This window comes from Arachis ipaensis, chromosome B09 (genome assembly GCF_000816755.2).
Source record: "Arachis ipaensis cultivar K30076 chromosome B09, Araip1.1, whole genome shotgun sequence".
NCBI classification, from domain to species: Eukaryota; Viridiplantae; Streptophyta; class Magnoliopsida; order Fabales; family Fabaceae; genus Arachis; species Arachis ipaensis.
In genome coordinates, this window is record NC_029793.2 from 81,183,706 (window position 1) to 81,210,793 (window position 27,088).

At 36.9% G+C, this 27,088-nt stretch overlaps 1 protein-coding gene across 1 annotated transcript in view; it reads left to right on the top strand.

The window, feature by feature from the left end:
• Positions 1-91, top strand: part of LOC107618416 (probable low-specificity L-threonine aldolase 1) — a gene marked incomplete in the record, with an annotated part of 5,167 nt that extends 5,076 nt beyond the window's left edge. Inside the window, 1 exon segment of the mRNA XM_016320473.2 lies at positions 16-91.

Consider the following 27,088-nt stretch of genomic DNA (forward strand, 5'->3'; position numbering starts at 1 on the left):
TAATGTACCCTAAAGACAAGGAATGGATTATTACCTCGGTACCTTCTTGATGTCTTCCTGCTATAAATTAGTTTGATAATTAGTAAGTGCATCCTGGAATGTTTTCTTCTATATTTAGTCTATCAATATTTAGGCTTGGTTTGATAAAGCTAAGAAGTGTTTGTGCTTTTTAAAAGCTCAAACTCCTCATTTTATGTTTAGTAAATAAAAAAGATTATTTGCTTGTACTTGTAACTTTTAAAAGATCGGAATAGTTTTAAAAGCACCTAACATAGAGCTTTTTAAAGTTGGTTTGTGCTTTTCAAAATTTAAAAGTCTAATATAATTTTATATGTTAACTAATTTTCAAATTTAATACTTACATTTATGTCTATTATAGTATTTTTAAATTTTAAAAACTATTTTACTAAATACAATTGATGTTGCTTGTATTTATTAAAAGTTATTTTTGATTTGATTTACGAAATATAAATGTTACAACTTTTAAAAAAATCATCTTTTAAAAGTTAACTTTTATAAACTACTTTTGAAAAGTAAAAATTTTACCAAACTAAGACTTAGTGTAACTAATCTTTTTTTTAGGGGATAAAATTCTCTTAGGATCTGTGGTATTTCTTAAGTTTAGCCCATCGATTCATCGATTTTAGTATCAAAGAACATGACTAACTTGACTCGATTTATAAAATTTTCAAAGGAACTTTAAGGTTTTCTAAGAGGAGTTTTTTCTTTTCTATATTTAAAATTCGAACTCTTTTAAGTCTTAACCATTCTTCAAGAAGTTGAAAACATAATTAACCATTTTGAGCTAATGTTACTTTTTATTCACAACACCCTCAAACCTGAGATTGGCTTAAAAGGAATAAATGGTTAAGAGGTTGAAACAACTAAATATTAGTCCAGTAACTTGAAGTCAAATAACTATATGGTCAACAATGATGTATAAACATACCAAATCTTCTGTAGTAAATCATTAGGCATTGGTTGCCTTGTGTCAATAATCTTAAAATAAATTTGATCATATTATAATTGAATAACTTAGATTTATGAGTTTTGGAGTGTTAAAAAGTCCGTTAAACATGATTCTGACTAATCTCTTATAACGACAGGCTTTGATAAGTAACTAGAACGAGACTCGCCAACTCAAATAAATAATAAAAGTGATTAACAAAGATTAAAAAAAATAATTTTGAATATATAATTATGAATACGAATAAGAAATTAATTTTTGAAAAATATATTTATGGAAATCATGGAAATTACATAAAAATATATATTGTAAATCTATGACATTACAAGACTCTATAGATAGTTATTTATACCATATCTAAGGTTATTTTTATTAATTTCTATTTCAAAAATCAAAGTTTCGTATATTTATATTGGCAACTATTTCCACAAGTATAAATATAGATTGCATTTTTCATTAAATAGAATCAAAACCTAAATATTAAAATAAAATAATTGAATGATTACTTGAATCAATTCAAAAGTTAACATTTTAAGTTGTTGCCATCACTACTTCTAATGATCTTATAAGTGTGAATTGATATTTTAAGTATCTTTGCTAATAATTCTAGATGACATTTTTCATTTCCTTATTTTGACTATTATTTATCATAATTTGACATTATAAGATTGAATACAAGTCGTAATTTCATTCAACATTATTATGGTTATTTCTATGTTTTTTAAAACTATTAAAGTGATTGCATAGAATAGTACACCAAAACAACATTTTTGTGACGGTTTTCTTAATGTTTGGCGACAGTTTTAACCGTCAGTAAATGTTTTCGCGACGGTTAAATAAAACGTCATGGATTTGAGCGCCACCAGTTGACATAGTGACAATTTTAGACCATTGTTGGTAAGAAGTGTTGTTAAACTGTTTGTGACGGTTTTTGAAGTATAAAATTGTCACTAATTTGTAACACTTATCAAAATATTTTTATGCTATATTTCGTGACATTTTAAAACTGTTATTAAATTACTAAATTTTGTGACAGTTTTTCCTTATATTTCTTGACTATTTTAAACCATCATGAAATTTTCAACTAAGATTTTTCGATTTAAAACCGTTACTAAGTTACTAATTTCTGTGACAGTTTTTTTTCTATATTTAGTGACTGTTTTAAACTGTCATAACCTCTCCAACATCAAAGTATTTTTTCTTAATTATTACAAAAATTATTTCTATTACACATAATACTTTATATGTGTCTACCAACAAAGTAATAATTTATTTCTATTGTCAAAAGTTGAATTCTCCATAAATGACATTGTATTTCAATAAATCCAAACTCAATTCCATAAGTTTTACAAAAATAGCAACACTATATTTTAAAAGTTGAATTCTACAAGTTTTATATAGTTATAATCCATAATATGTAAATTCAAAAAATTTCATCTTAATTCAAACATGTAAAACTAATAATACAATCATAAAACTCTTTTAAATGTTGGATGGTCTATGTTGTTGAGGTTTATGACTGGTGGTGCGCGAAATCGAACTCCGCACAACTGAACCGGCAAGTGCATCGAGTCGTCCAAGTAATACCTCAGGTGAGTGAGGATCGAATCCCACAGAGATTGTTGGATTGGGCAAGCAATGGCTATATTGTAAATTTTAGTCAGGCGATTAAAAAAGATGGTTGTTTGTTGAAAGCGTAAACGAATAGTAAAAGAAAGAAATACCAGATTCATGTAAAGAGAACAATGATAATTATTTAGTTAAGGCTTTAGAGATGCATATTCTTTCCGGATTAACTTTTCTTACTGTCTACTTCAATAAAGAATGATTCATTCAATGGTAGCCATAAGTGATTAACTCATGTCCTCTCATCAAGTTAATCTCTTCTAAACCACAGCAGTCCACCATATCCGAGTAACTGGTGTGAGAAATTGAACTTCGCGAACTTCGCACAGATAGACCGACAAGTGCACTGGGTCATCCAAGTAATACCTCTAGTGAGTGAGGGTCGAATCCCACGAAGATTGTTGGATTGAGTAAGCAATGGCTATCTTGTAGATCTTAGTCTGGTAATTAGAAAAGATGGTTGTTTGTTTTAAAGAATAAACGAAAATTAAAGGAAACGAAATACCAGGTTGGTGTGAGAACAGTGATAGATGTTTAGTTAAGGCTTTGGAGATGCGTATTCTTTCCGGATTAACTTTTCTTACTGTCTATTCCAATAACGAATGATTCATTCAATGACAGCCGTAATTGACTAACTCATGTAGCATCCTCATTAAGTTAGTCTCTTCTAAACCATGGCAGTCAACCATATCTGAGCAACTCATGCAGCATCCTCATCAAGTTAACTCATGACTTCCTAATATGGCTGAAGGTGAAGCACTAAGCAATCCACTCCCCTTCGCGATCCTACTCAAAATACCACAGACAAGGTCGGATCTTCTAGATCAGGGAATGCTGCTTCTCAGACTCTAGCCTTAACGCCACAGAGAACTTAGTAACCCACGGTCAACGGGATTTTATGTCACTTATCCAAAGTCGCCCAGGTAAGCTCTTAGAATCCACAATGCACTCTCTAGCTATGGTTCAATGCTATCCGGGTCAGGACTCACACAGAACCCATGTAGAACAAGGATGATTGTCACGGTTCATCCTCAATTCATGAGATGAAGAACGAAAATGCACAAGAGAATTGAATCAAACGTGTATTGAAATAGAAACAGTAATATTATTAATCCATGAGAATCAATAGAGCTCCTAACCCTAACTTAGGAGGTTTAATTTGTCATACTGTACAGAAAGTAATAATGAAAGGTAAGAATGGGCAAAGATCCTTAACAGTAGTGATATTTGTTCTATATATAATAACCTAATAACTAAGAAGTACAGAATTATGATGGACTAGACTAGAGGTGCAAAAATCCACTCTTGGGCCCACTTTGGTTGAGTACTTGGGCTGAGCTTGGCGTCCAACTTGAGGAATGGCCATTGAACGACCATTAAGGGGGTGATTGGCACTGCCTTGTGCCTCTTGGTGGCATTGAATTCCAGGAATGGGGTGGAATCTGGCGTTCAACGCTGGCTTAGGTTCCTTTGGGGCATTAAACGCAAGAAAGGGGGTAGCTCCTTGGCGTTCAATACCCAATATGGGTATGCTCCCTCGAATAAAACTGTAGACCATTATATATTGCTATAAAACTCTGGAAGGTAGCTTTTCAACACCGTTGAGAACGCATCATTTGGATCTTTGTAGCTCCAGAAATGCTCGTTTGAATGGACGGAGGTCAGAATCTAACAGCATCTGCTACACTTTCCTTGCCTCTGAATCAGACTTTGCCAAAACTCCTCAATTTCAGCTAGAAAATACCTAAAATCATCAAAAAACACAACAACTCAAAGTAGAATAAAAAAATGTGAATTTTGCACTAAAACCTATGAAAATATAATAAAACTTAAACAAAATATAACTAAAACAATATGAAAATGATGCCAAAAAGTGTATAAAATATCCTCTCATTAGAACACCAAACTTAAACTGTTGCTTGTCTCCAAGCAGCCAAAAACAAAGTTGGAAAAAAAAGAAGAGAAGGATACATGATGAGCTGATATTTTATACGCTTTTTGACATCATTTTCATATAGTTTTTATTATGTTTTATTTAAGTTTTATTATAATTTCATAGGTTTTAGTGTAAAATTCACATTTTTGGATTCTACTTTGAGTTGTTGTGTTTTATAGTGATTTAAGATATTTTCTGGCTGAAATCTGAGAGTTTTGACAAAGTCTGATTCAGAGGCAAGGAAAGCATAGTAGATGCTGTCAGGATCTGACCTCCGTGCACTCGAAAGAGCTTTTCTAGAGCTACAGAGGTCCAAATGGCACGCTCTCAATGGCTATGAAAAGCTAACATCCAGGCTTTCCAGAAATATATATTAGTTTATACTTTGTTTCGGAAATGAAGGCCCAAAACTGGCGTTGAATGCCAGCCACCAGCCCATTCCTGGCGTCCAGCGCCCACAAAGGAGCAACTGGAGTTCAATGCCCAAAAAGGGGTCCCTAGCCAGCGTTCAAAGCCCCTAAGGGACACTAGCATGTGGGAGACACTCAAGCTCAGCCCAAACACTCACCAAGTGGGCCTCGAAAGTGTATTTTTGCACTACAAGCCTAAGCCTATCATATTTCTATAATCTTTAGTCATTAGATTAGTATATATAGGAGAAGATCAACCATGTTTAGGATCTTCTTCCTCCCCCATTGTTTTCGAACACTATTATGTACAGTATAAGCCACTAAACCTCCTATGTTAAGGTTAGGAGCTCTCCTGAGTTTTATGGATTAATAAAAGTACTATTGTTCTATTTCAATTCGTGTCTGATTCTCTCGTAAGATGTATCTTCGTTCTTCAACCTTATGAATGATTTGAACCGTCACAAGTTATCTCTATTCTACATGGGTTCAGTAAGCGTCTTTCATCAGGTATCAATGAACCACTAGCTTGAGGATACATCTCTTAGACTGCTAATCCACGACTTTGTTGGGGACTTCTCGAGATATCAGTTCAGCCGAGGTATGGGGAAATTAGGGTCTTTGTGGTAAAGGCTAGAACTAAGGCGCAACATTCTCTTATCTGGAATATTTGACCTTGTCTGTAGTATTTTGAGTAGGATCACCAAGGGAATGAACTGCAGGAGCTTCACCCTCATTCAGACTGGATGCGCACTAAACCTGGTGTTCAACTTAGAGGTAGATTGGCAGCTTCTCAATCGGCGTTGATCACATACAGCCTGCTATAGAAGAAATCATTCACAGTTGGAGTAGACAGTAAAAAAGTATTGATCCAGAAGAACAAAGCGTCTCCGAAGCCTTAACCATCTTCTTATCATTGAATTCACTACCATTAAGTAACGTTATCTTTATTTTACTTTTATGCGCTTAAACAACTAAACAACTTTTCTATCCGCCTAACTAAGAGTTACAAGATAACCACTGTTTGATCCAAGCTGATAATCCTCATGGGATTGACCCTGACTCACCTCAGGTGTTACTTGGACGACCCAGTACACTTGCTGGTTCAGTTGTGCGAAGTTAAATTCCGCGCACCAAGTTTTTGGCGCCGTTGCCAGGACTATTCGAGTTTGAACAAACTAACGAATTATTTTGTTGCTTAGATTATGTATTTTTTTATTTTATTTGAGGCTTTTATTTTCTTTTTTGAAAAAATAAAAAATTTTTCAAAAATCTTTTCTTTTCTTTATTAATCCTTATCTTTTGTTTGAATCTTTTGTTCTTGTTCTTGTTAGAGTTCGAACCTTCTTGAGTCTTTCTCCAAAAATTTTCAAAATTAGTGTCTTTTGTTTGAGTCTAGTGTCAAATCTTAAGTTTGGTGTCTATTGCATGTTCTTTAATTGCTTTGAATTTTCGAATTTGTTCTTGGTGTTCTTCTTGGTCTTCAAGTTGTTCATGTTTTTCTTTTTGTTTTGATCTTTAAAATTCTGAAGTTTGGCATCTTTTGGTGTTTTTCTCTTTCAATTTTCGAAAACTTTGTGTTTTAGATCTAAAAAAATTTTTAGTTTGGTGTCTTTGGTTGTTTTTCTCTCTCTTCATTAATTAAAAAAAATCAAAAAAATATATTTTCTAATTTTTAATCAATATTTTTGAAAATCTCGGTCAACAAAAAAATTTCAAAATTTTAATTTCAAAATCATTATCTTATCTTATCTTAATTTCAAAAATCAGATTTCAAAATCTTATCTTTTTCAAATCGTTTCAAATTTTGCTTTTAATTGTAATTCTTTCTTGTCTTATCTTATCTTTCTTTTAAAATTTTAAATTTCAAATCTTTCTCTTTTGATTTCAAATCTTTTTAATTTAAAACTTATCTTTCTTAACTTCCTTATCTTATTTTTCTCTTTTCAATTTTAAAACCTACCTAACTTATTTTCTTTTTAATTCAAAAATCTTTTCAATCTTATCTTCTTTTAAATTTTAATTTTAATCTTTTCGAATTTAATTTTCAAATCTTCATCTTATCTTGCTTCAATTTCAATTTTAAAATCAAATCTTTTTCTGATCTTCTATCTTAACCTATTTTCAAATCTTTCCTAATTAATTACTTGATTTCTCTTTCTTCTTTTTTAAAACTTCCTAACTAATTCCTCTCTCCTCTATTTTCGAAAAATTCTCATCTCTTTCTCTCTCTCTTCTTTTTCGAATTATATCATTTAATTTTCAAATCTTTCTAGTTAATTAGCTTTTATTTTCGAATTTAATATAGAAATAAAATAAAAATAGAAATATTTTAATTATAATTTTCATATTTATCTCTAATTATTCTACTTTTCCTACCTTTCTTCACCATGGACCTAAATGGGAATGAACAGTTCAGAAGAACTTTGGGGTCCTATACAACCCCCACTACTGACTTCTATGGAAGAAGTATCAGCATACCCCCAATCAAAGCAAGTAACTTTGATTTAAACCCTCAACTCATTACTTTGGTGCAGCAAAATTGTCAGTATTATGGACTTCCACAGGAAGAACCTATTGAGTTTTTGGTAGATTTCTTACAGATTACTAACACAGAGCAAAATGAGGGGGTATACCAAGATGTCTACAGACTATTACTCTTTTCTTTTGCTGTAAAGGATCAAGCAAAGAGGTGGTTGGATAACCAGCCCAAATCTAGCTTGAAAACATGGAAATAGCTAATAGAAAAGTTCCTGAATCAATACTTTCCTCCAAGGAAGTTAACCCAGCTAAGGCTAGATATCCAAGGCTTCAAGGAAGAGGACAATGAATCCCTTCATGATGCTTAGGGGAGGTACAGGAGAATGCTCCGAAAATGCCCCACTGAAATATTTTCAAAATGGGTAAAGCTAGACATTTTTTACTATGGACTTTCAGACATAGCTAAAATGTCTTTGGACCACTCTGGTGGTGGTTCCATACATATGAGAAAGACAATTGAAGAGGCTCACGAGCTTATTGAGACAGTTGCCACTAACCAGTGATGAGAAGACTTTTGACAGTTTAGAATTCACAAATGAATTCTCGTTGCAAGTATAGTTTCTAAACCAACAATAGTCCTTTCATACAAAAATTTGGTTGTCACAAGTAACAAACCCCTAAAATTAAAAACCGAAGTATTCAAACCTCGGGTCGTTCTCCCTAGGAATTGCAAACAAATGTTCTTGTTATTGGCTATGAAGTATATTTGGGGGTTTTTGAGTTAAGGAACAAGGAATGTAAATTGCAAAAGAAATAAACTAACTAAGAAAGCTCCTGGCAAGATATGAGAACTAGAAGTCCTATCCTAGTTATCCTCCTCAATTGTGACCACAATTGTCCATTGCTACCACTTAGTTAACCCCTAATCATGGAGGAAAGTCAAGTGGATGAATCAACTTAATTCCACAAGTCCTAGCCAACTCCCAAGGGAAAGACTAGCTTTAGTGGTATCCAAATCAATTAGCAACTTCTAATCATCAGTCTACAAAGGAATTAGATAACTCAAGCATCACTAATTACTCTACCAAAGCCAAGAGGAGAAAATTCTATGCTAAAATCCAACCAAGCATTTCGTCAAACACTTGGAAGGCAAAAAAGCAAGCATAGTAAATTGATAACAAAAATAGAATCTAACAACAATAGAATATAAGAAATCAACAACAACAATCAAAGGAAACACAATTATTATGAATTACCTCATATTGAATTGAAAGAAAATGGAAGGAATAAGAGTAGATCTACAACAAAATATAGAAGCAACATAAAGGAAATTACAACAAAAGAATAGAGGAATCATAAATGTAACAACATAGAATTGAGAGGTAGAAGAAGAAGAAAGCATGAATTGAAACCTAGATCTAGATTATTGAACTAAACCTAACTTTCCCTCCAAAACTAATCTAAACTAAACTAATGTGTGAAAGTGTGTCAATTCCCCTTCAATCCTTGGCTTAAATAGCATCAGAAATGAGTTGGATTGGCCCACCAGGCTTCTAAAATCGCTGGCCATGAGTTGCAATAAGTGAATTGTGTGCACCCATCGGCGCGTACGCGTATCGTGCGCGTGCGCATCTCTATCCGAAATGAAACCATAGCAAGTCTTATATCATTTCAAAGGCCCGGATGTTAGCTTTCCAACGTAACTGAAACCGCATAATTTGGACCTATGTAGCTCAAGTTATGGCCAATTAAGTTCGAAGAGGTCGGCTTGACAGCTTTTGCGATTCCTTCATTTCTTCATGAGTTCTCCATTTATACATGCTTTTTCTTCATTCACTTGATCCAATCTTTGCCTCCTAAATCTGAAATCACTTAACAAACATATCAAGGCATCTAATGGAATCAATGTGAATTGAATTTAGCTATTTTAAGACCTAAAAGCATGTTTTCACACTTAAGCGCAATTAAAGGAGAAGTTATAAAACCATGCTATTTTATTGAATAAATGTGAGGAAAGGTTATCAAAATGCTCCAAATTCAACACAAGATAAACCCTACAAATGGGGTTTATCAACCAGCATCTGTACTCAACTGTTGAGACTTCTATGAAAGGAGAGGTTAAGGCAATATCTACTGAACCTAACCCTCCAGAACAGGATGGCCCATTGACTCAACAACTACACACCCTTGCCCAGTGACGATTAGATTCTTGCTAGTAAAGAAATTTATAAAAAAATAATCGCGTTGTAAGTATAGTTTCTAAACCAACAAAGAATCCTTTTATACAAAAGTTTTGGTTCTCACTCAAGCAAACCCAATAAAATTGATAACCGAAGTATTGAAACCTCGGGTCGTCTTCTCAAGGAATTGCAGGGAGGTGTATTTATTATTGGTTATGGGTTTTTGTTTTCTGAGAAATTTTAAGAGTTGAATAACAGAAATAAATAATTGTAAATTAACGCAATAAAAATTAAAAGAGATTTATATATTCTAATTAAAAAGCCTTGAATGGAAGAATGATTAATTGGAAGTTCTATCCTTGTTGAAATTCTCTCAAGTGTAGTATAAAGAGGTTGTTGTTTTTACTTAGTTAACCCTTACTAAATAAACAAAAGTCAAGTGATTAAGCTAACTCTTATTCGCAAATCCTAGTCCTCTCCCTTGGGAAGGTCTAGTGTTAGTAAATACAGAATTAGCCAACAACTTCCAATTTAACTATCCACTTGAGCATTCCAACTCAAGTGTCTCCTCTTAATCAACCCCCATGTCAAGTTGGGAGTCTACTCTGCCATCTTACATGTCATCTTCGTTGTTGGGAGTTTGGAATAGAAAAAAGAGATGATAATTGAAATAAATTAGAAGCAATTAAATAAACAATAAAGTTAAATGAAAAAGTACTCTTTGCATTAATAATTTAAAAGAACATTGAACCTGGAATTGAGAAGAAGCAGTCCTAAAATTAAGAGAAATCCTAAATCCTAAATCCTAAAACCTAAGAGAGAGGAGAGAGCCTCTCTCTCTCTAAAACTACATCTAAAATCTAAAATTGTGAATATGAAAGTTGTATATATGAATGAATGGATTTCCCCCCCTTTATAGCCTCTAATATGTGTTTTTTGGGCCGAGAACTGGGCCAGAAACAGCCCAGAAATTGCTGGAGGTGAATTTTGCCACGTGCGGGTCACTGATTTGTGCAGATCCACGCGTGCGCGTCACTTTTATTTAGAGAAACTATGACAAATTATATATTATTTTGAAGCCCCGGATGTTAGCTTTCCAACGCAACTAGAACCGCCTCAGTTGGACCTCTGTAGCTCAAGTTATGACCGTTTGAGTGCGAAGAGGTCAGGCTGGACAGCTTAGCAATTTCTTCAACTTCTTGTATTTCTTCCACTTTTGCATGCTTCCTTTCCATCCTCTAAGCCATTCCTGCCCTGTAATCTCTGAAATCACTTAACACACATATCAAGGCATCGAATGGTAAATGAGAATTAATTTTTGGTAATTTGGGAAGCAAGTTTCCAATTATAGAACAAAATTAGGAAGGAAAATGTAAAACCATGCAATTTATATGAATAAGTGAGTAAAAAGTTGATAAAAACCACTCAAATTAGCACAAGATAAACCATAGAATAGTGGTTTATCTACCTCCCCACACTTAAACTTTAGCATGTCCTCATGCTAAGCTCAAGGAGATTAAAAGACTAAATATGGGAAAGTAAGACTCATGCAACGCAATGCAACCTATGAATGCAACTATATGCTAAAATGATTTTTCCTACTTGGTTAAAAGTAAATAAGTTCTTCAAGACAAATATAAATCAAATATCACTAACTAAAATCATACAGTAAGAGAAAATTAAAGTTGTAATGGGGCTAAAGTAAAGGTGAGGGTATATATATATATATATATATATATATATATATATGGCTAAGTGAGCTATAAATTGAATCCTTGATTGACCTAAGCTCTTACCTATACATACACTCTTTATACTTTTAAAATCATGCCTAGCTACCCAAAGTTCCCATTTTTGTATCCCATACTCATACATCAACCTTTCTTTTAATTTCCATCACATGTGCATTGATCTCTTATTAAACTTAGTATTGGGGTAATTTGGTCCCCTTATTCAATTACTTATTTATTTATTTATGCTGGAAATATATATTTTTATTTTTTTCTTATTTATTTATTTATTTTAGAATGAAAAATTAAACCATAACATATCAATGCACATGGATACTTGATTTTTCTGGTTTCACATGAGTAGGTACCCAAATCCCAATATTTTATCATTTAAACACTGTACACTTTCATTAACACAAGTACCCATAGTTTCCCACACTTAGTTAACACACTATCTTAAACTAACCAAAGATTCAATTGGGGTATTTAATTTGTTTTTCTGCTTAAGGCTAGTGATGTGGTAAAATATAGAACAAGGGGGATAAAAAGGCTCAAGGTGGCTAACAAGGATGACATAAAAGGGTAGGCTATTTGGGATAAGTGAGCAAAAACAAGTAATGGCCTCAATCATATGCAAGCATGTAAATACACTAAATAGTGGACATATAGAATGGAACAAAGTAAAGTCTGCAATTATAGAGAAGGAAACACACAAAGAATAAACTATTATGGTTAAATAATGTAACCATGTAATTAAGCTCAAATCTCACAGGTTGTGTGTTCTTAACTCAAAAACTATGTTCCAATTTACAGTCTTCAAACAAGTTTAACACAAAAGTTTTAATTTAAATTAGTGAAATACTATAAAGTCTTGAAAAGAAACTCATTACTTTAACCAAGCAATTGTAAAATATGCACAAAATCAAGAAAATATGCAATCAAACATGTAAATGCAACAATGAACTAATAAAGAAAATAAGACATTAGTGTTGGAAAGAAAATAACTAACCCATGGAGATCGGTATCGACCTCCCCACACTTAAAGATTGAACCGTCCTCGGTGCATGCTGAGATGTACAAGTGGACGAGTTGCTTCAACTGATGCGTTTCTCCAAAAATTGTGCAGATGGACTTGTCGGTCGCCCTATGTAAACGTCTTCCGGTTCCCTTCCTGGTGGCCATCCTGAAAGAAGAGAAAAGGGAAGAAAAGTAATCCCAAAAACAAGGATAGGAAACAAATAAAATATGGTTGGGTTAATACCAAATAATAAGGGTCTCAATTACATGGTAGCTAAAACATGCAAGTGAGAAAATAGTAGAAGCACATGGCGAATCAAGAGTGCAAAAATTTGCAACAATGGGAAGAGAGTGTGGGTAATGAAAGACAATATAAATTCATATCAATGCACACGGAATATAAGTATCATAAAAGATTAGCATTGACTTAAATAATATTACCCAACAGTGAAAAACTAGTCACTAAGCACCAAAATAACACCAGAAACGATGTAACAGTTGAATAACAAAATTTAACACCAATGAAAAAATAATAAATTTAGAAAAGAAAATAAAAATATACAGAAAATTAAAATGCAAGGAATGAAAGTATGCAAATAAATTAAGTAAAATAGAATGAAAGTGAAGAAAGATGAGAAGTTAAAGAGATGAAGAAGAAGAAAGTAAGAAAGGAAGAAGAAAGAATAAGAAACGATAGAAGAAAGAAGAAAGAATGATAATAGAAAGATAAGTAGGATTGGAGAAGAAAAGATAAGAATTCTGGCGCTGATTTGGATAAACTGTGTGTCGCATGCGACGTGGACGCGTAGGGCACGCGTTCGCGTGGGTTGGGCTATTTTCAAGTGAGGCAGACGCGTTCGCGTGACCCAAAGTGTGCTATTGGCGCGAGAGCAGCCTCGCGCACACACAACTCTCTGTTTTAATGTGCACATTGCCAAAATTTGAACCGACGCGTGCGCGTGAGGGACGCGTATGCGTGGATGGCCTGGAGGGGAAAATGACGTGTTTGCGTCAGGGACGCGCACGCGTGATGTTGCTTGTGCTCCTAGCACCATTCCAACACCACACCATCACAACTTTCTTTCTAAACACATTTTTATGCCGATTTGTAGGGTCACGCGTATGCGTGGGTGACGCATACGCGTGGAATGCTGATTTTGCAAATTGACGCGGACGCGTTCGCGTGGGCGTGTTTGTGCCTAAGGCACGCCTCCAGCCATGCTCCCGCGTAACTTTCTGTTTCTTACCTCTTTATTTCGCATGCACACATGACGCGGACGCGTTAGCGACGTTTGCACGTCGTGTGCTCTTCTTTTTTTTTTTTTAAATGCAGAATGCAAAATGCAGAATGCAGATTACTATGCAGAAATTATGAATGAACACAAATGACAATAAAATAAAATAAAACTAAGAACAAGAAGAAAAGAATATACCATGGTGGGTTGTCTCCCACCTAGCACTTTTAGTTAGAGTCCGAAAGTTGGACATTTGGTGAGCTCTTGTCATGGAGGCTTGTGCTTGAACTCATCCTGAAACTGCCACCAATGCTTGGACTTCCAATAATCTTCATCATTCTCAAGTGAATTTGCCAATCCTTGAAGGAGTTCTTCACATGCTTTGAGCTCCCAAAGTGGATCCTCTTGTATGCCGGGATCCCAAATCTTGATTCTACATCTGTTTTCAAGTTGATCATCATGGTTCCATCCGGGTGGCAAGCACTCTGAATTCTCTACTGAGTACCAAACTCTTCTTTTAGATCTAACCAAATTATCACCAGTTGAGCCTTTACATCTATCTCTTGAAGTATCAACCTTGATGAGCCTTGATTTGCAACTCCAACCACTAAACATCTTTTTCTCACGCTTAATGCCACATAGTCTCCTAAGTTGGCCATCTGTTTCAAGAATACCATATTCAGGTGGAATGGTAAGGCGAATAGAGACAAGCCTTATCCACTCAAATGAAGGAGTATGTGGCAACCTAGGTGGAGAAGTCTCCAACGTTCTTGACAAAGGGTACTCAACTCCCGTCTGCCCTTTTCTAAGAATTTCCGCTTCCACATCATTCTCAGACTCGATCAGAGAAGAGTCTTCATATTCAAGGAGTTCATTTGCAGATGTAGATTTATCACTAGGAGGACTTGATGCATGATCCTCATCACCAAAGGAAATTACTTCTTAATCTATCCCATCCAAGTCTTCATAAGGAATATGCCATGAAGGTTGTGCACTGGCCTTCTTGACATCAATTTCAATTTCATTGGAGGAGTACTCTACAAGTCTAGATTCCCATGGAGGTTCAGCATCTCCTAAATCTTCAACCACTTCTTCCTCTGCAACTATTATGGCTTCCTCCACTTGTTCCAATACAAAGCCATGTTCTTCATTGTCCACCGGAGTTTCTAGTGTCTTCTTCATGCTACGCTCTTCTTTTGATTCTCCACATGTAGCCATGGGAGTACTTTGAGTGCTCAGATATTGGGAAGCTAATTGATTTACTACCTCGGTTAAGGCAGTCACGAATTCTAGTACTCCCCGTTCCATCTCTCTTTGCCCTTGAAGAAGAACACCAAGAGTGTCATGCATTGAAGGTTGAGGTGGATATGAGGGCTCATTACTTGGGAGGAAAGGTTCATGATAAGAGGGTGGTTCATCATAATAAGAATGTGGTGGTTCATCACTCTCCATCTTTTCCACTTGTTGCACAGCACATTTTAATTCCTCGTTCTCAAGTTGAGATTCTTTAGCCATGAAAGCTTCAGGTGCTATTCGGTTTACCGCTCGGTCCAATTGACGCAGGGTTGCTTGAAATTGATCCACTGTTTCCTTGAGACGATCCCTTGACTCTTGTTCTACTTGGACATCATAAGTAGGACCATAAGGCTCTTGGATTGATGGATATGAATGTGGTGTATATGGAGGTGGTGGTTCTTGGGAGTAATTGGGTTGGAATTGGGGTGGATCTATGTATGGCTCATATGGCTCATAGGGTGGTTGATATGGTGGATAAGGGTTAGGGTCATATGGGGGTGTTTGGTGGTAAGGGGCTTGTGAGTTTGGTGGTTCAAAGGTATGTTGTGGAGGTGGTTCATAGGCATATGATGGGGCTTGTTGGTAACTACAAGGGGGTCCACCATATCTATCATCTTGTCATCTTGGTACGCATATCGGAATGGCTCTTGACCATAGTAATTTGGTGTCACGAAGGGGTCCACCATAACTATTGTCTTGGTATGCATCACAGAATGGCTGTTGGTTATAGCGCATTGGAGGGGGTTATTGCCAAGAGGGTTGATCAAATCCTTGTGGCTCCTCCCATCTTTGATTCTTCTAACCTTGATGCCTATTTTCATTATAGTTTCCATTCCTTACAACAACATTAGAACCAAACTTAAAGCCAGAGGGGTGAGAATTCATAGTAGCAATTAAAGACAAAAATTAATAAAAATTAATGAAAATAAACTCCTAAAACTAGAAACACTTAAAAAAATAAACAGAAAAGCAAATATTTACAATAACCAATATAAGGCACACATTTGAAATTCCCCGGCAACGGCGCCATTTTGACGATTAGATTCTTGCTAGTAAAGAAATTTATAAAAAAATAATCGCGTTGTAAGTATAGTTTCGAAACCAACAAAGAATCCTTTCGTACAAAAGTTTTGGTTGTCACTCAAGCAAACCCAATAAAATTGATAACCGAAGTATTGAAACCTCGGGTCATCTTCTCAAGGAATTGCAGGGAGGTGTATTTATTATTGGTTATGGGTTTTTGTTTTCTGAGAAATTTTAAGAGTTGAATAACAGAAATAAATAATTGTAAATTAACGCAATGAAAATCAAAAGAGATTTATATATTCTAATTAAAAAGCCTTGAATGGAAGAATGATTAATTGGAAGTTCTATCCTTGTTGGAATTCTCTCAAGTGTAGTATAAAGAGGTTGTTGTTTTCACTTAGTTAACCCTTACTAAAAAAAGGAAAGTCAAGTGATTGAGCTAACTCTTATTCGCAAATCCTAGTCCTCTCCCCTGGGAAGGTCTAGCGTTAGTAAATACAGAATTAGCCAACAACTTCCAATTTAACTATCCATTTGAGCATTCCAACTCAAGTGTCTCCTCTTAATCAACCTCCATGTCAAGTTGGAAGTCTACTCTGCCATCTTGCATGTCATCTTCGTTGTTGGGAGTTTGGAATAGAAAAGAGAGATGATAATTGAAATAAATTGGAAGCAATTAAATAAACAATAAAATTAAATGAAAAAGTACTCTTTGAATTAATAATTTAAAAAAACATTGAACCTGGAATTGAGAAGAAGCAGTCCTAAAATTAAGAGAAATCCTAAATCCTAAATCCTAAAACCTAACAGAGAGGAGAGAGCCTCTCTCTCTAAAACTACATCTAAAACCTAAAATTGTGAATATGAAAGTTGTATATATGAATGAATGGATTCTCCCACTTTATAGCTTCTAATCTGTGTTTTCTGCACTGAGAACTGGGCCAGAAACAGCCCAGAAATCACTAGAGGCAAATTTTGCCACGTGCAGGTCGCTGATTTGCGTAGATCCACGCGTGCACGTGAAACCACGCGTGCCTATCACTTTTCTTCAGAGCAACTATAGCAAATTACATATCATTTTGAAGCCCCAGATGTTAGCTTTCCAACGCAACTAGAACCGCCTCATTTGGACCCCTGTAGCTCGTGTTATTATCGTTTGAGTGCGAAGAGGTCAGGCTGGACAGCTTAGCAATTTCTTCAACTTCTTGTATTTCTTCCACTTTTGCATGCTTCCTTTCTATCCTCTAAGCCATTCCTGCCCTGTAATCTCTGAAATCACTTAACACACATATCATGACATCGAATGATAAAGGGGAGTTAATTTTTGGTAATTTGGGAAGCAAGTTTCCAATTATAGAAAAAAATTAGGAAGAAAAATGTAAAACCATGCAATTTATATGAATAAGTGAGTTAGGGGTGTTTGCGGTGCGGTTTGGTTCGGTTTTAAGAGAAAAAGTTATCCGATCCGAACGCTTAATTTATGTGCGGTGCGGTTTGGATTGGATGAAATTTTTTTGGAAATCCGATCTAATCCGATCCGATTACAAGCGGTTTGGATCGGTTTGGATTTGCGGTTTTTTAAATAAAAAAAATTAAATACATATAACAAGTCTCAACATCAAATTTTAAATAATCAACAATGACATAACAAGTTTTAACAATATTTTAAAAAGCTAATGATAACATAACAATAGAAATAAAATTATAGGTTAGTTAAAATAAATAAATAAATAACATTTTGAACATAAAATATTTATTAAATAATAATAATACATGAATAATAGAAAAATGTATAACAAATTGAACATATTATAAGTATAATTGTAAATATAATAATAAAATAATAATATTATAGCACATTGTGCGGTTTGGATTGGATTGGATCGGTTATGAAAAGTAGATCCGAAATCCAATCCAATCCAGCAGTTTGCAAAAAATAGAATCCAATCAAATCCGAATTAGTGCAGTTTTAATCGGTTTTCAGTTTGGATCGGATTGGATGAGCGGTTTAATTTAGATCAGTTTGGATTTGAACACCCCTAAAGTGAATAAAGAGTTGATAAAAACCACTCAAATTAGCATAAGATAAACTATAGAATAGTGGTTTATCACCCAGCAACTGCTGGAATTGCAAGAGGCTTTGAGAGAAACTCAGGCTTCCAATAGGAATGTAGAAGCCTAGCTGAGTCAAACAAGGCAGCAGTTATCTAAGTAGATAACAGAAGAGTGTCAGGCTATCCAACTGAGGAGTGGGAAATCATTAAACATCCATCCTCAGTGTAACAAGAGATCAAAGGAAGAAAAGCTAACAGAGGGATACCAGACTGTTGTCCAAGACATCTCTCAGGGCGTTGAACGCCCAAAGAGGAATGTCATTGGCGTTCAACGCCAAGAAAGGGTATCCACCCCTAGTATTGAACGCCCAAATTGGGGCAGCATTCTAGGCGTTCAACGCTAAGAAGAGGTATCCACACTTCGCGTTGAACGCTGATGAGCCGATATTTTATATGCTTTTTGGTATCATTTTCATATAGTTTTAGTATGTTTTGTTTAAGTTTTATTAAGTTTTTATAGGTTTTAGTGCAAAATTCACATTTTTGGATTCTAGTTTGAGTTTGTGTATTTTTATGCAATTTCAGGTAATTTCTGGCTAAAATTGAGGAACTGGAGCAAAAGTCTGATTCAGAGACAGAGAAAGCACTGCAGATGCTGTCTGGATCTGACCTCCTTGCACTCGAAAGAGTTTTCTAGAGCTACAGAAGTCCAAATGGAGCATTCTCAATGGCTATAGAAAGCTAACATCCAGAGATTTCCAGAAATGTATAATAGTCCATACTTTGCTTCAGAATTGAAGCCCCAAAAAATGGCATTCAACGCCAGCCTCCTGTCCTATTCTAGCATCCAACGCCCAAGGGAGAAGAGACCATCGTCCAACGCCCAAGAAGGACCCCTAGCCAGCGTTTAACGCCCTAGAGGCCTCCTAGCACGTGGATCTCAATCAAGCTCAGCTCAAACACTCACCAAGTGGGCCCCAAAAGTTGATTTCAGCACTAAAAGTCTGTTTTACCCTTCTTAATGTAATCCTTAGTCATCAGTTTAGTATTTAAAGACTTTTACACCTCTTATTAAGGAGGGATATGCCACATTTCATTTTTTCACATTGTATTTTCTATCAGTATATGTTTTTAAACCTCCTAGATTGAGGGGAGGAGCCCTGTTGAGTTTTATAGATTAATAAAAGTATTACTGTTTCTCTTCAATCCGTGTTTGATTCAATTCTAAGATGTATGTTCGTTCTTCAACTTGATGAATGGGATGACCCATGACAATCATCTTCGTTCTTCATTCTAAGACTGCATGCCTGACAACCACCCGTGTTCTTCTTGGGTTCGTGTGAATACGTAATAGGAAAGCATTGAACCACTAGCTTGATTATACATCTCTTAGACGGCTAATCCACGACTTCATTGGGGACTTCTCTAGACATCAGTTCGCCGAGGTATGGGGAGATTATTAGGGTCTTTGTGGTACAGGCTAGAACCCAAAGGCGCAACATTCTCTGATCTGAAAGATTCGACCTTGTTTGTGGCATTTTGAGTAGGATTATTAAGGAGAATGGGCTGCAGGAGCTTCACCCTCAATCAGAATGGATCCACACTAACCCTGGGTTCAGATCTGGAGGAGCATTAGTGACCTCTCGAGAAAGGCGTTGATCACATATAGCCTTCCATAGAAGAAATCATTCACAGTTGAAGAAGACAGTAAGACCAGAGTTAATCCAGGAGGATAAAGCATCTCCATGCCTTAACCATCTTCTTATCATTGTAAACAGGTCAATTGGTGCACGAATCCCCACACTCAGTACAACTGTACCAGTGATGACTGAAATTCACTCACTATATAATGAATCCATTCCTTGGCAAGTGCACCAAAGTATCATCAAGTAATAACCCACTATGAGTGGGGTCGAATCCCACAGAGATTAGTAGGTTGAGCAACTTTAGTCAATGGGTGAATTATTCAAGCTAAGCAATAGAGATTGTTGAGTGCAGAATTCTAAATTAGCCGAAATGTAAATGACTTAAAGGTAAAGAAAAGCAGTAAAATGCAGAAAAGTAAATAACAAGAATGTAAAGTGTTGGAACATAAATGACTGAATTGTAAATGGGGAATGGGTAATAGCAGAAATTAAAGAAAGCTATAAAGAATAGGAAAGATAAGAATATGGGAAATTCATTGGGATTAGGAGATGTTGCTCTCTTTGGATTAGATTTAGATCATCTCATCTTCAATCATGTAACTCATTGACCTCTTGGCAATCATGATTGATTGAACCCCAATTCCTTGGTGATTCAATCTCTCAAATCTTGATAATCAGCCAATTCCTTGGTCTAATTGCTCATGAAGAGAGATATGCTTGGTCCCTGATTATACCACACATCCTCATAGATCCAAATAGTAGGTGGATTTTATATCACCATATCCAATCCCAAAACCCAGATCTACTCCAGTGTGAGAAGGGATTTCAAGCATGGTTTCATGTTTCCTTTTGCAAGGTTCCCATGAAACCCATTTTGCATTCAACCTCTTTTCCAAGATGATTGAACACTAAGCATGAAGAACGAAATTTCTTCTAGTAAATCAAAGAGAAGATGAAGAGAAGAAGAAATTCACTATCATTAATCCATCAAGTACAACAGAGCTCCCTCTCCCAACGAGAGGGAGTTTAGCTACTCAAAGCTTAGAAAAAAGTACAAGAGATGGAAGAAGATGAAGTGAAGTGTGAAACTAAAACTAATCAGCCACTCTAACTTTCTAACCCCCTTTTTAGTACTCTCAAGGGGTATTTATACTACTCCTATTACTAGAAAAGGAAAATTACAAAAAGAGAAAGAAAATTACAATTGAAAAGAAAAGGAAAACTCTAATAAAATGAACCATGTGCCTGGCGTGTGAGTGGCGTGTGAGCGGCGTGCCACGCCTAGCTCCTCAGCTTGGCTTGGCATACCACGCCTGGCTCCCAAGTGGCACGCCCTTCTCATACAGCTAGCCTGGCGTGCACGCCTTCAAGCTCAAGTGGCACGCCCAATGTGATCTCCTTCTTCTTCTTCTCTGGATATTTGAACTGGCGTGGCACGCTCGGAACTGGCGTGCCAGGCCCTCAGCAAAGCATGATCATCCTCCTCTGGAATGTTGAACTAGCGTGGACACCCAGTGTTGGCATGCCACGCCTTCCATGAACTCTTCAGCCTTCTCCTCTGAAAAATACACTTGGCGTGCCACGCCCTCAATAAGGTTTTTGTTGTCTTCTCTGGAGAGTTGAACTGGCGTGCCACGCCCAAGTCTGGCCTGCCACGCCCTCGATAAAGCATGGGTAAACCCCTTTGGTCTAGTGAACTGGCGTACCACGCCTAACATTCAAGTGGCATGCCCCATGAACGAGCAAGTTTGGCGTGCCACGCCCTAGTCACCAAGTGGCAAGCCCCTATTCATGTTGCCTTAGCGTGCCACGCCTAAAGTCCTAAGTGGCACGCCCATGGTGGGGGCTGCATCCTTCCTCTCTGGACCAATGAACTGGCGTGCCACGTCTTCGAGCCCAAGTGGCACGCCCAGGTATGAACAAGGTTGGCATGCCACGCCTTCGAGCTCAAGTGGCACGCTCATTATGGTATTGGGTTCTATAAGCTTGGCATGCCATGCCTAGAACTCAAGTGGCACACTCATCCATTCTTTGATTTGGCGTGCCACGCCTCAAGGCTCAAGTGGCACGCCTATGTTGGTGCTTCCTTCATGCTCCTCTGTTCAAATTCCTTGGCATGCCACGTCTTCGACCTTAAGTGGCACGCCCTTTGTAGATGATGGAGTTGGCATGCCACGCCCCTTGTGGGTCTTCAAGGATGCTTTTCTGGAAATTATAGTTGGCGTGCCACGCCTGGCCTTGGTGTGCCACACCCATACTAAAGCTCATTGTCCCTTCTTTGGAGTTTACAGCTGACGTGCCACGCCCATTGTGCTTCATCTCCCTGGCGTGCCACGCCCATTGAAAGCTTCATGGACTTCTTCTCTGGGTTTGATAACTGGCGTGCCACGCCCTCAGCTGGCGTGCCACGCCCATTGAATTTCTTTCACTTTGTTCTCTGGACTTGCTAACTGGCGTGCCACGCCCATTCAAATCATTGGCGTTTGCACCAAGTGGCACGCCTAGCACACATGACCAGCTGCTCCTTCTTGTTTCCTTCTTCTTTTGTTGCTCTTTTCACTTGAAATTCAAACAAAACTCATTTCAAAGCGATGCACCATAAAATTCATCATTTAGTTCATGAAATTGCATTAATTGAATGAGATTGCACTATTTCTATGGCCCTTTTAGATAAGAGAAAGAGGTAGATGTTGCAAGTCATCATAACACCAAACTTAAGTTTTGCTTGTCCCCAAGTAAATCAATGTGAATTATTCTTAATGGATTGAGACTTGAACCCCCATACAAGAGTGTGTTCACAATTAAAGATAAAGGCTAAGTATCAACTCATGCATGATCTTTATTATGTCAATACCACAATGAACTCTTAAACCTTTGAGGATTCTTTTTAAGTGCCTATCTTTAGAGCTCCTTTCTATTGATTGTCACCTTGAAGTAGTAAGATTTGTTATTGTTTTTATTTTCTTTTCTATCCTCTTTTGTTTCTTTGGTTGACCACGACTCTAAGTGTTTTGTCTCAAGACGACCCTTTAGGTTAAGCTTTCAATTAGCACTCCCAAACTAGTTGGTTTTAGGGTACTAGCTGTTGAAACACCGCTAAGAATTTACTTGCTCAGGTCTCTCTTCATGACACATCTTCACCACAGGCATTTACTAGAATCTTGGCTTTTTGAGATATTTGTTTATTTCTTCTATCCTTGTAGTTGATGCTCAGAGCCTTGGGTCTTTTGCTTACTACTTCTTGGTTCTATGGATATTCAAGGGTTATCTTTAGCATTTACTTGTTACATCCTCTATGTCTAATTGTTCATTATGGTTTATTCACTTTTAGATGTTCAATCATGATTCCATACTTGTTCCTCATCTCTTAATCTTGAATTATCTCACTTGGGTCTTAGTCTCTTTCTTTTGTTTTTACAACAACTCATCATTGATTTCTATGAAAACAAACTACTCTTATTATTGAAGTGATGAAAACTTGACAAACAAGGGCATTTTCTTTCTCAATTGAAAACAGAAATTCAAAGGACTCATAGAAATATTTTAAAACATAGAAACTAAACAACAACTAACACATTAATGCAACTATTAAGCAGAAATTCAGAAGATAGGACTCAAGCATGGGACTCAACAACCTTGTATTCTTTGAGCAGCTTCAATGCATAGGAACTTTCTCTTTATCCTTTTTCTTTGAGGAGGACTCATTACCATCCTTCTTCTTGGATGCTCCTTTTTGTGTAGAGGTGTCCTTTGGCTTCCAAAAGCCCAACCTCGTCATATAAGTCGTCTCCCTCTTTATATGCTTGTCCATAATTTTCTCTTACCTTGCATTGAGCTCTTCCATTGCGTGCATGAATGTTGGGTATTTAGGGTTCATATTGGCTACTGTGTTACACAAGTGATTCAGCTTTCGCTTGTGCATAGCAGTCATATTGCCTTCTTGATATGGTCCTAGCCTCGTAAAGGGTCCTAAATTCAGCAAGGTTCCTCTGTTGCTCTTGTTGTTGCTCCATGATCTTGTTGAGTCTACCTTGCATCTCTCCCCAGTGGAATTGACCTTGTTACTCCTTCATGTACTCCATACTTCCTTGGAGTTGCTGAATACTTTTTTGCATTTGGTCCCTGATGAGCGGATAATTTATACGCTTTTTGGCATTGTTTTTAGTATGTTTTTAGTAGGATCTAGTTACTTTTAGGGATGTTTTCATTAGTTTTTATGTTAAATTCACATTTCTAGACTTTACTATGAGTTTGTGTATTTTTCTATGATTTCAGGTATTTTCTGACTGAAATTGAGGGACTTGAGCAGAAATCAGATTCAGAGGTTGAAGAAGGACTGCTGATGCTGTTGGATTCTGACCTCCCTGCACTCAAAGTGGATTTTCTGGAGCTACAGAACTCGAAATGGCGCGCTTCCAATTGCATTGGAAAGTAGATATCCAGGGCTTTCCTGCAATGTATAATAGTCCATACTTTGGCTAAGAATAGATGACGTAAACTGGCGTTCAACGCCAGCTTTCTACCCAAATCTGGCGTCCAGCGCCAGAAAAGGAGCCAAAACCAGAGTTGAACGCCCAAACTGGCACAAAAGCTGGCGTTCAACTCCAAGGAGAACCTCTACACGTGTAACACTCAAAGCCCAGCCCAAGCACACACCAAGTGGGCCCCGGAAGTGGATTTATGCATCAATTACTTACTCATGTAAACCCTAGTAGCTAGTTTATTATAAATAGGACCTTTTACTATTGTATTAGGCATCTTTGGTCTCAGTTTTAATCCATTGTTCATCTTTGGATTACCATATGATCCTTTGATCACGTTTTGGGGGCTGGCCATCTCGGCGATGCCTGGACCTCTCACTTATGTATTTTTAACGGTAGAGTTTCTACACTCCATAGATTAAGGTGTGGAGCTCTGCTGTTCCTCAAAGATTAATGCAAGTACTACTGTTTTCTATTCAATTCATCTTATTTCGCTTCTAAGATATCCATTCGCACCCAAGAACGTGATGAAGGTGATGATTATGTGTGACGCTCATCACCATCTCCCCTATGAACACGTGCCTGACAAACACTTCCGTTCTACATGAAATAAGCTAGAATGAATATCTCTTAGATCTCTTAACCGGAATCTTCGTGGCGTAAGCTAGAATGATGGTGGCATTCAAGAGAATCCGGAAGGTCTAAACCTTGTCTGTGGTATTCTGAGTAGGATTCGATGAATGAATGACTGTGACGAGCTCCTAACTCGCGATTGCAGGGCGTTAGTGACAGACGCTAAAGGATAGTAAATCCTATTCCAGCATGATCGAGAACCGACAGATGAATAGCCGTGCCATGACAGGGTTGGCACTCCCTGGAGGCACAAGCTCGAGCACGTTTAAGCTTCAGTTTAAGGTTAAACTGAAGCTTAAACGTGGAAATGAGAAAGCAACCCTGGAGGAGAAAAAAATAGTCGAACACGTTTAAGCTCCAGTTTAAGGTTAAACTGGAGCTTAAACGTGGAAATGCTCCCTGGTGCATTTCTAATTCTGGCGTTTAACTTCCAGTTTAAGGTTAAACTGGAGGTTAAACGCCACTTTCAGCTTTGTCCTTAAGCAAGTCCTGAGTTACTTGAGAAGAAAGTATGAAACAGAAAGCAATTACATTGGCTATATTAGTAAGCACTTGAAGTTCATAAGAAGGGTTTTATGCAGAAAGTTGCAGCATCACTTTTTCATTCTTATCAAGTAAGATTATCACTTTTTCATTGCATCCATCAAACACTGCTATGGCCCCTTGTTATTCTTATGTCCTTGGCACTTTTCTCTTCTTTGTTTTTCTTTTTCTTAGAGCTCATTTGCTCCTTGTTTGCTCAGTGTCATGTGTTGCACAAGCCTTTGGCATTTTCTTTTTCTTATCAGTGCAATTTGTGCTTCTAGCTTTTGAATGGCAGCACCTTGATTTTGTAAGTTGGATATCACTTCTTCCTTAAAGCTTTTCAAATTGGCCACATCTCTGCCCATAGTTGCAAGCATTCCTTCTATCCTGGTTAACTGATCATGAAGTGATTGGTTCGGATTGGGTTGATGAGGTTGATTATCTTGGCTGTGATATGATGGCTGGGAGTATGGGTTTTGTGTGGTACGTTTAAGCTCCAGTTTAAGCTTAAACTGGAGCTTAAACGCTGGCACTCCCTGGAGGCACAAGCTCGAGCACGTTTAAGCTTCAGTTTAAGGTTAAACTGAAGCTTAAACGTGGAAATGAGAAAGCAACCCTGGAGGAAAAAAAAATAGTCGAACACGTTTAAGCTCCAGTTTAAGGTTAAACTGGAGCTTAAACGTGGAAATGCTCCCTGGTGCATTTCTAATTCTGGCGTTTAACTTCCAGTTTAAGGTTAAACTGGAGGTTAAACGCCACTTTCAGCATTTCCTTAGCTCTCATGGTTTTGGCGTTTAAGCTCGAGTTTAAGCTTAAACTGGAACTTAAACTCCACATGTGATATTCAAGCTTCCTTTATTGATTTTGTTGCTTCCTTGCCTAGCCTCTTCTTCCCTGAAATCATCCAAACAACTGCATCAAAGTCTTGCAAAATTTCATGAGAAATCTTTCATTCATAGCATTCAAGGAATATAACTAAAAACTCATGGAATTTGCATCAAAATCTTCATGTTTGAATGATTTAAGACAAGCATGACTATTTGGCCCAAATGATTACTTAAGGCTCAAGAAAATGCATAAAACAACTAAAAATAACAGAAAAATGCTAGTGAAACTAGCCTAAGATGCCTTGGCATCAGGAATCAAAGGACTCTGAGGCTCATTTGGAGACCATAGAGATTCCATTGAACCTCCTTATGCCTTTCATGAGCTCTGATGAGTATTCCTCTTCTGAAGAGAATGAGGATGTTACTGAAGAGCAAACTGCCAAGTTTCTTGGTGCAATCATGAAGCTGAATGCCAAATTATTTGGCATTGATACTTGGGAAGTTGAACCTCCCTTGTTCATCAATGAACTAAGTGATCTGGATCAACTGACATTGCCTCAGAAGAGACAGGATCCTGGAAAGTTCATAATACCCTGTACCATAGGCACCATGATCTTTAAGGCTCTATGTGACCTTGGTTCAGGAATAAACCTCATGCCCCTCTCTGTAATAGAGAAACTGGGAATCTATTGGGTGCAAGCTGCTAAAATCTCACTAGAGATGGCAGACAGCTCAAGAAAACAGGCTTATGGACAAGTAGAAGATGTAGTAGTAAAGGTTGAAAGCCTTTTGGAAGTTCATGAGATTATACCTCAAGAACTCTACAAGGTGGCTGACAAGTCCTCCACTATGGCAAGGTTAGCCTTTCCTCACCTCATTTGCCACCTATGCAATTCGGCTGGGATTGATATAGAGGGAGATATCCTCATTAAAGAAGACAAGCCCATCACTAAGAAAAAGATGGAGCAAGCAAAAGAGCCCATCCATGGAGCTCAAGAGGCGCAAGAAGCTCATTTCCATG